Source organism: Paramisgurnus dabryanus, chromosome 7, assembly GCF_030506205.2.
Source record: "Paramisgurnus dabryanus chromosome 7, PD_genome_1.1, whole genome shotgun sequence".
NCBI classification, from domain to species: Eukaryota; Metazoa; Chordata; class Actinopteri; order Cypriniformes; family Cobitidae; genus Paramisgurnus; species Paramisgurnus dabryanus.
Window position 1 is genome coordinate 24,219,249 of NC_133343.1, and position 8,900 is coordinate 24,228,148.

Genomic DNA, 8,900 nt, shown 5'->3' on the forward strand with positions numbered 1-8,900 from the left:
CATGTGATAGCTATATATCATTAACAACAATCTGAAGCATTACAATGGAAGTAATCATTTCAAATAATACTTGTTTTATGTGAATATGTGGAGCAGATTAGAGAAACTGTGAAATAAAAAATGTGCATCGAACAAGAGATCATTAAAGATACATAAGGAATATCTTTTTCTAAAGTCTACTTCTATAGAAACCTTAAGGGAAAACACCACCATTTTTCAATATTTCACTATGTTCTTACCTCAACTTAGACAAATTAATACATACCCATACATACATTATACCACGGTTAGACATTGCTAAGACATTGCTCTGGTGGTTATTTTAAGACATGTGACAGGTCAGGTGTGCGTTTACCGAAACTTAATGCATACCTGTGGAACATTTCTCAACCAATCAGAATAAAGCCTTCAACAGCCCTGTGGTATAATCAAAAAATAACAAATCCAATCATTATTGGCCACTGCTAGTGTTTGTTGAACACAAAAGAAGATATTTTGATGGCAAGCACACAGTAGATGATACCTATTGACTTACATAGTACTGTATTTTCCAGACTATAAGATGCTAAAAAGGGATTAGCCTTGTCCTAATAATTGTAAGAGCTGTCCAAACTCAAAACAACTTGTACTGATTATCTTAAAATACATCAGTGCCCTTTGTTGTGCCTAAAGATGCACACAAGTAATGTTTTTAGTAAGGCATGTTTGTTAAAACTAGTTTTATTTCCTAATTAAACTAAGGCCTAGTCCTGGGTTAAGCTAATCCCTGTCCGGGGAACCACCCCTATAAGACTAAAGTCGAAAAACATATATAAGTCGCAATGGACTACACAACGCATTTATTTAGAAAAAAAATTCACAAAATCCAAGCCGAAGAATAAACATTTAATCTGGAAAGACAAGTTATTCAACTAAACAATTGCACACAGATCAGCAGGCTGAATAGATGACCGTACATTAACGTAATACAAACAGTTACAAACACGATACACAATAACATACTGAACATACCTGGAAGGGCTGAATAGGCTAAATAAACAGAACAAGCCAACGCACATCAAGTTTGCAGCCTCGTCAATCCACATCACTGAATCCATTGACTTACATAAATACAGAATCAGCATATACCGGACTCTCTCGCAAAACGATGAAAAAAAATTTACTTATCCACAAGTTTCCTGCGTCCCATGAGGCCTTGCGTCAAAAGTGGGCGCGTCTTCCAGTTCAAAGTAAACAAGCGGGCGCATAGCGGGATGTGACACTCGTTCATTCATTAGTTGGCAGTCACTAAATATATAGCAATCCAAACGTGCTAACAATGTGGGAACACAACCACAACGAAATAAAAAAGGGTGAAATAACAGTACCTTTACCCTCCGCAGTAGATGGTTGGGTACGGATTATCCTGTGTTGGCTTCTTATCCACGAAGTGAAATGAGCACACAAACAAATGTTTTGGGGGTGTTTTTAAATTTAAAGGAATATTCCATTTTCTTAAAAGAAAAATCCAGATAATTTACTCACCACCATGTCATCCAAAATGTTGATGTCTTTCTTTGTTCCGTCGAGAAGAAATTATGTTTTTTGAGGAAAACATTTCAGGATTTTTCTCATTTTAATAGACTTTAATAGAGCCCAACAATTAACACTTAACTCAACACTTAACAGTTTTTTTCAACGGAGTTTCAAAAGACTATAAACGATCCCAAACGAGGCATACGGGTCTTATCTAGCAAAACGATTGTCATGTTTGACAATAAAAATAACAAATATACACTTTTAAAGCACAACTTCTCGTCTAAATCCGGTCCAGCTCGACCTAACGTAAATGCGTAGTGACGTATGGAGGTCACGTGTTACATATATAAAACGCACATTTGCGGACCATTGTAAACAATAAACTGACACAAAGACATTACTTAGTATCAGTTGACATACAACAGCGTAGGAACGGTCCTCGTTCTCAACACTTGTAAACACTGGGGCGGAGTTTCGCGTTCGTCCTCTGTGACCTCTTGTGTGGGGTCATGTTGGCGCATCACGACCGAATTTAAACGAGAAGTTGTGCTTTAAAAGTGTATATTTGTTATTTTTATTGTCAAAAATGACAATCGTTTTGCTAGATAAGACCCTTATGCCTCGTTTGGGATAGTTTATAGTCGTTTGAAACTCAGTTGAAAAAAACTTTTACGTGTTGATTTAAGTGTTAATTGTTGGTGTCTATTAAAGTCCATTAAAATGAGAAAAATCCTGCAATGTTTTCCTCAAAAAACATAATTTCTTCTCGACTGAACAAAGAAAGACATCAACATTTTGGATGACATGGTGGTGAGTAAATTATCTGGATTTTTCAGCCATATTTTTTTTGATTCGTTGTCTTGGGAGGTGATGGAAACACAGGTACAGTCGTTGGCAGGAACACTCCTATTTAGTTTTAGGCTTATGTTCAAAACACTGACGTTTAAGCCACTGACCTAGTTTATTCCGGTTATATGTACAACCACGAACAGCACGTTGTCGCTGAGCTCCATAACATCATCTCTCATAAAGATTTGCGACTTTAAATATAAAAAAATATTCGAAAAACACCTAACCTGTTCACTATACACCACACAAAATACCATTGATATACTACTTCCACTGCCTCACTGGAAGTTTTACCCACTTTTTTATAGTAACGCCCTCCGGAAACTTTTGGATAGCTGGAAAATATGGTAGATAAACACAAATGCTATGGACGTCAATGAGTAGTACTATCTACTGTGCGCTTAACATCCTTTAAAGCAACACTATGTAGTTTTTTTTACCTTTTAATAATGTCTCTAAAATTATTTCAGTGATAGAACAACTTTTAACTGGACAAATTGTACTGTTGCTGCAACCTGAGCAGCCTCCTAGCTGCTACAAGCACACTCTGAAAGTGGCGGTGGAGGGTAGAGCACACAGCCCCGCCCCTCCCCCTGCCTGCAGAAGAGTGTCTGATACCAGGCACTGTTGCGCTTTTCAACCACATGGGGGAGCTGTAAGTCATTTTTACATGGAAACTACATAGTGTTGCTTTAACAAAATATCTTCTTTTTTGTTCAGCCTAATAAAGAAACTCACACAGGTTTAAAACAACATGAGGGGGAGCAAATAAATACAGAATTTTCGTTTTTGGGTGCACTACCCCCTTAAAGCCTCATAGTCATACAGTGAACATCTTTCCTATGAGATAACTCCATAACATAGCTGCTGATATTTATTGTTTGCAAAACTATTTGAAGATGATCCATCTTTTGTTCTCGCCATGCACATACTAGTCTCCATGAGACCTGACTGTGGTCCCTGCATGGTTTTGTAACACTTGAGAGAGAAAGTGGATTACACGAACAAAAGTCAACACGGATGGTTGAGGAAAATATCCTGTAGCCAACGGCTTTTTTTACTTTACTGTATCAGTTGAACCACAACAAACCACAGTGAATGCAGTGTCACTAAAATATGCAATACGATCAACCAAAGGCCCAAAACAGAAAGCACAGTGGTTGAGGCATAAGCCATTAATTTGAGCAAAGGCAGACTGTGCATGGGCTGAATGTGGCAACAAAAGGAGTTATATAGTTATACTCCCTTGATGGTAAGACAAAATCCCATGCACCTGTGTTTCAGGTTAGCCTTGTAATGTTTAAGAGGTCTTTCGGTAACTGTGAGTGAAAGACTCTGGTCTCAAAGCATTGGACCAGGGGACGACTGCAACCCAGCTGTGTTTATAAATGAGGAACATCCATCTGAACCTCTTTCTACTGGCAAAGGAGAACAGATAGAGAGAGAGCTCCACACTGTGGTGAGATTTCTGCATGCATGTTATGCTTTTCTCCTTAATGAGGAGCAAGATGAGTGCAAGTACATTTCGGTTATACTGCTGAATCAAGGTATTGTCCCTGGTACTTCTGTCTCACCATTTTATAATAAATGTAAACAGTGCAGTTGCATATTTTATATTTATCTATTTTTACTTTTTTGTCTGTATACTGCGCATAACATTTATTTTAATAAAAAAAAATGAATCCAGCCTGATCTCACAAGAATTTGTATATATTTTACGTGGATCATACAAAACCAGTAATGAAACCACTAACCCAAGTGGTGTAGTGCAGGGTACGCAGGTATACGGAGTATACCCACCTCTTTATTTGATGGCAGGGGGTATACCCACTTCTACTGGGGCATAAATTAAGAGTATACCCACTTCCCCAGACACCACTACACCACTGACTAACCCCAACCTCATGGGCGAGAGAAAATCATACAAAAATGTATGAATGTGGTCGTATTAATACGAAGCCACCTCAGGAGATTGCTTTGTATAATCAAACTGCATGAGAAAGTATCATGTGAGCATGACTTCTCAGTAGGAATAAACAAACAATATTTACATCAAATGAACGGCCTATAGATGTTTAATTTACTTCTCATTTACATTTTTAGGATTAATTTGAATATATGTTTTTTTATCAAACGCTAGTTTATGATCTTGGGAATGCTCATCAAGGTCATCGAGCGGTTAACATCTAAATAATCGGAGTTTTTTTTTCTCATCAGAACAATGTCTGTCCTTAACTAACCCTATACAAGGAAACACACACATAAACATGCTTTACTTTTGTAAGGAAGTTGTTTTTAAACCAAACTTGTGGGAAGCCAGCTGCATCGGCTGTCTGCGCATGCAAAGACCCAGGGGATTCCCGCCTATCAGGTCGATCAGATGATGATGATGGCATTGTGGCAACTGAGCGTGGAATCCAAACTTTCTCATCCAAACCCAAATCTTTTTTGTATGTTAATGAGTGAGGAGGTGGATGTAAATGAGATGATTTAGATATGGAGCTCCCAATCCAGCTCCTGTCATAACAAAAAGTTAATTAAGAAAATAATCATTCTATTCGGCACACTCATTCAGCTCTCGCGCCACGTTCCCTAAAGAAAAGAAAAAAAATCCACTTTCTGTTTTTCTTACAAATGAGCATCCTACATTAGCCATTCGGAATGCTGTGGGTTTAGTGTTGGATATTCAAATCAGGATTGCCTGTGGAAAAACTTAACTCAATTACTTTAGGGAGCCCCAATTGCCTATGCTAATATGGGGAGCTATACGTGATGTTTACCTTCACCGTCAGCCCTCAAGTGATTCTTAATAACTAACTGTCTATTAAAGGCATCTTCGACATTTACATGAACAGTCATATCTCTCCGAGCTTGTTTGTTTTCTCTTATGGTGGGGTTTGCATAGAAATGCTTTAACTGTGCCAATCCTTGGAATTTTAGCATCACATTTAAACTACCTCAGTTCAGTCTCAGATAAGATATTTTAGCATTGTACCTGCCATGTGTTTCCTGTCATTCCTTGTCATACAAAGAAAGTCGATAGTAATATGAAATATTTGCTTCTCATTACTACAAATGGTAAAGTGAGTTATTGAAAGAATGAGTTTGGATATTCAAATTGGATATTTGTGCACCAATTACTATTCTGATAGATTAATACTTGGCAGTGATCATCTCTGACAGGTTTTTGCTCAGAATTCCCAGCTGAGCTTCACATGTAAATCCCACCTGCATTGGTCTTTTACAACACCTGTTCACTTTCTCTTCCATGTGAGCTATGCAGGTTTTTTGCAGCTGATTAACAAATCACATCAGGTGCATAAATGGAGTGGACAGGAAGCCCATTCCTCTTGTTATCAGTCATTCCCATGGCCCACCCCCAAACCTGCCTTCACCGCTCTTCCAGTTCTGAGGTTTGTAAGAGATAAATTGCTAAGAAGTTTATTATGAAAATACTTTAATATTCCCACATTATTTATACATTATTTTAAAAAGAAAACCTTATGAAGATGATATGATAAATAAATGAGTCACCTGTGGTTTACAGTAGCATCTGCCAATATGTTTGTGCAGTCTTCTATGTGGGATTTTGAGAATTGCTTTAGAGAATTTCGAGCAGGGTGGTGAAGTACTCGGTGTTAAATATGTTTACCCATAGCTCTGGGGAATCTCTTGAGAATCTCTTGCGGAATATCTGGGAAGTGTTTCAGGAAGTCAGTGAGAAATATTTCATTATTGAACATACATCTCTGTCCTAAAGCCTATGATGCTTTAAGTCCTCTGATATTTTATTAAGACATTGCAGCTTTTAAAAAATCTGTTGTTTCTAAAATGCATCACAAATATTTTATTTTCATTTATGGTAAAGTTTTATGCTTACAAGAATTTAAAAAATATTCTCAAAAGCCATAATGCATTAAAATAAAATCATATATTGCAACAAATAACCAAATGTCTTTGCAGTCTAGGCATGGTTACTGTTCTGCATGCAGGCGTCTTGATTTAAAGGGTCCCTGCCACTTTCACATTCTTTTCTCCCTCTAAACTTCAAAAGGGGTGAAACATACCAGATGTCACTAATCCGAGGTGTACGCTACGTGAATATATTTATACTGGAGACTGCCGTTCTCTGCAAGGATAAAATTTTTTTAAGTAGAAATAAAAAAGGTAGTAAAAATCAATAGTGCGCACCCAGGGCCATGCACAGACCTTTTGAGGGGCAGGTGCTGAAACTGAAAAAGGGCACCCCCTCCAAATAAATAGCACATAATAATCGTCTTAAAATCTTTATATTTATTCACTAATAATGAATGAAAAATTACATTTTATGATAGCTTGGCATACAGTGCAAAGGATATCTGGCCTATTTGTAGTTATGTGTTTGTTAACTGCTTATGAGCTAATTTTTATTATTTGGTTAACATGTTTTTGTATGTAATTGAGAAGAAGAGGAAATAGGAGATTAAAGATCAAAATAGGAGATTATAGCCATACCATTAGGATTTCCAACATTAGTATCTGCCTACCTGGCAAAAACTGTGCTGAGGACCAGGAACCTTGGTCTGGAATCCAGGGCTTACCTTTTTGTTATAAGGAGCACTGTAGCCCCTGACAGAAAATATTAGGAGTGCAAGCAGAAAATTTTGAGCATACCTTAAATCAGCCTGCAATTATTCAAATTTTTCCCAAAATAACTGCATTACTGAACAAATACTAAATAGACTCAGTTGATTTCAGAATAAAAAGTTATGAACCAAAGAATCATACAGCCCTCTTTACTAATTCTAGGCATAATATACATACACATAAGTTATATCCAGATATTGTAATGAGATAAGTGGCAGGGCAATATACATACTTGTATACTTTACACGTTTCTCATCTTCTATTCTAACTGGGCATCTGATGTCTACGACCTTTCTAATCTGTAATGTTTTTTGGGTTAATGTAGGCTAGAAGTTATCTATATCTCTCATCTCTGCAATGTCTAATTGGCCTGTCTTCTCACGGTTCTGAGTGAGATGTGTTGACTTTACCCGAGCTGTGTAAGCCCATCGGTTGAGACGAGTTATGCAAATAAGCGATACAAACTTGATCATGCATTGTGCATTGTTGTCACGGGTGCCCTTCACATGAATTTTTGACACTGCTCGCGCTTTGTCAAAAACTCCATTTGGTTGCAGTTTGGAGCCCTTGGTGCCCCCGATTGCCCACTCGCCCAATCTCGTCTATGGACAATCCGGCCCTGCTAAATGCTCATATTTATAAAACATGAGCCGTTATGGACATACTAGTGTTTCTTTCGTGATGAGACAGGATTGTACTCAAACAACAAGATATTTATTTACCGTTGCAAGACGTTCAGCTGCTGCTGTGGAACTTCAGCTCGCTGCACTCAGGGGGCAGAGTTAAGAGGTTTGACTGACAGTTTGAGCGGATCCAAAAAGATTTTGTCACAAGTTTTTTTTTTAATAAATACTGTATATTTGTAAAACAGACAGCCAGACGTTATGGGTTACCAATAGCATTGATTTATTAAAGAAAAAAATCTAATAAAGCACCTCCAAAAAGGGAACTTCGGAGTGTAAGGACAAAAAAGGCATGTGTCTGCACAGGTTGAGCCCTATCTGTGCACGTGTCTGTGCGGAGCAGACGACTGATGGAATTATTTTTTGGGGGAAACAACCTGAAAAAACGTTTGGCCGGACTGAATGTAATGGTTAGCCATTTGGCATGTTTCATCACTGCTTTGTTAAAAATGAAAGATTACCAAAGCAAAAAAATGTAATTTATTATGTGTTTACAGCAGTAGCAAGGAACCAGACCAAATGAAAAACATTGTAGTATAATTTATTATAGTCAACTGTTACATAAATATTAATGTCTACTACAGTATTTTCTTCAGTTTATCAATTCACTATATACACAACTGAAAACTTATATATATACATTGATAAAGAAATTGCTATAAAATATAACAGTTTACACTACAATTTACCACAGTGTACTATAGTAAATTATAAAGATCACTCACATGAGGTCAAAAACCTTGTGTACCTACATAGACATTTGGCTAGCTCATTTGGCTGCCGCCCCACATGTAAATTAACCAAATAAAATTGTGAGTAATATTTTTTATAAATGCTAATCAGGCGAACAGTGCAAATAATAACATATAATAAAAATAACATATAATTTATTTATGTTTAGCTTGTTTAAACAGTCTTTTTCTCTGAATAATGTTGCTAACTGTAACAGTAAAAGTGGAAAGTTGGATCAACTTCAAAAAATACTTCAATTGGTAAAACTTAAAAAAAATTCACTTTAGGTGAAAATTGTAAGTTATTTTTTTCTACCAATTGAAGTAATTTTTTAAGATAATTCAACTTTTCAATTTGTGTGGTGCAATCATCTTACCTTCTCATATCAGAATTCCAAACATAAAATGAATTTTCTTTCGAGTTCCTTGTCATCCTTGTTTTTCAGTTTCTTGTGACAGTACAGTCCTGTATCCTGTGTCTAATCATGTGATC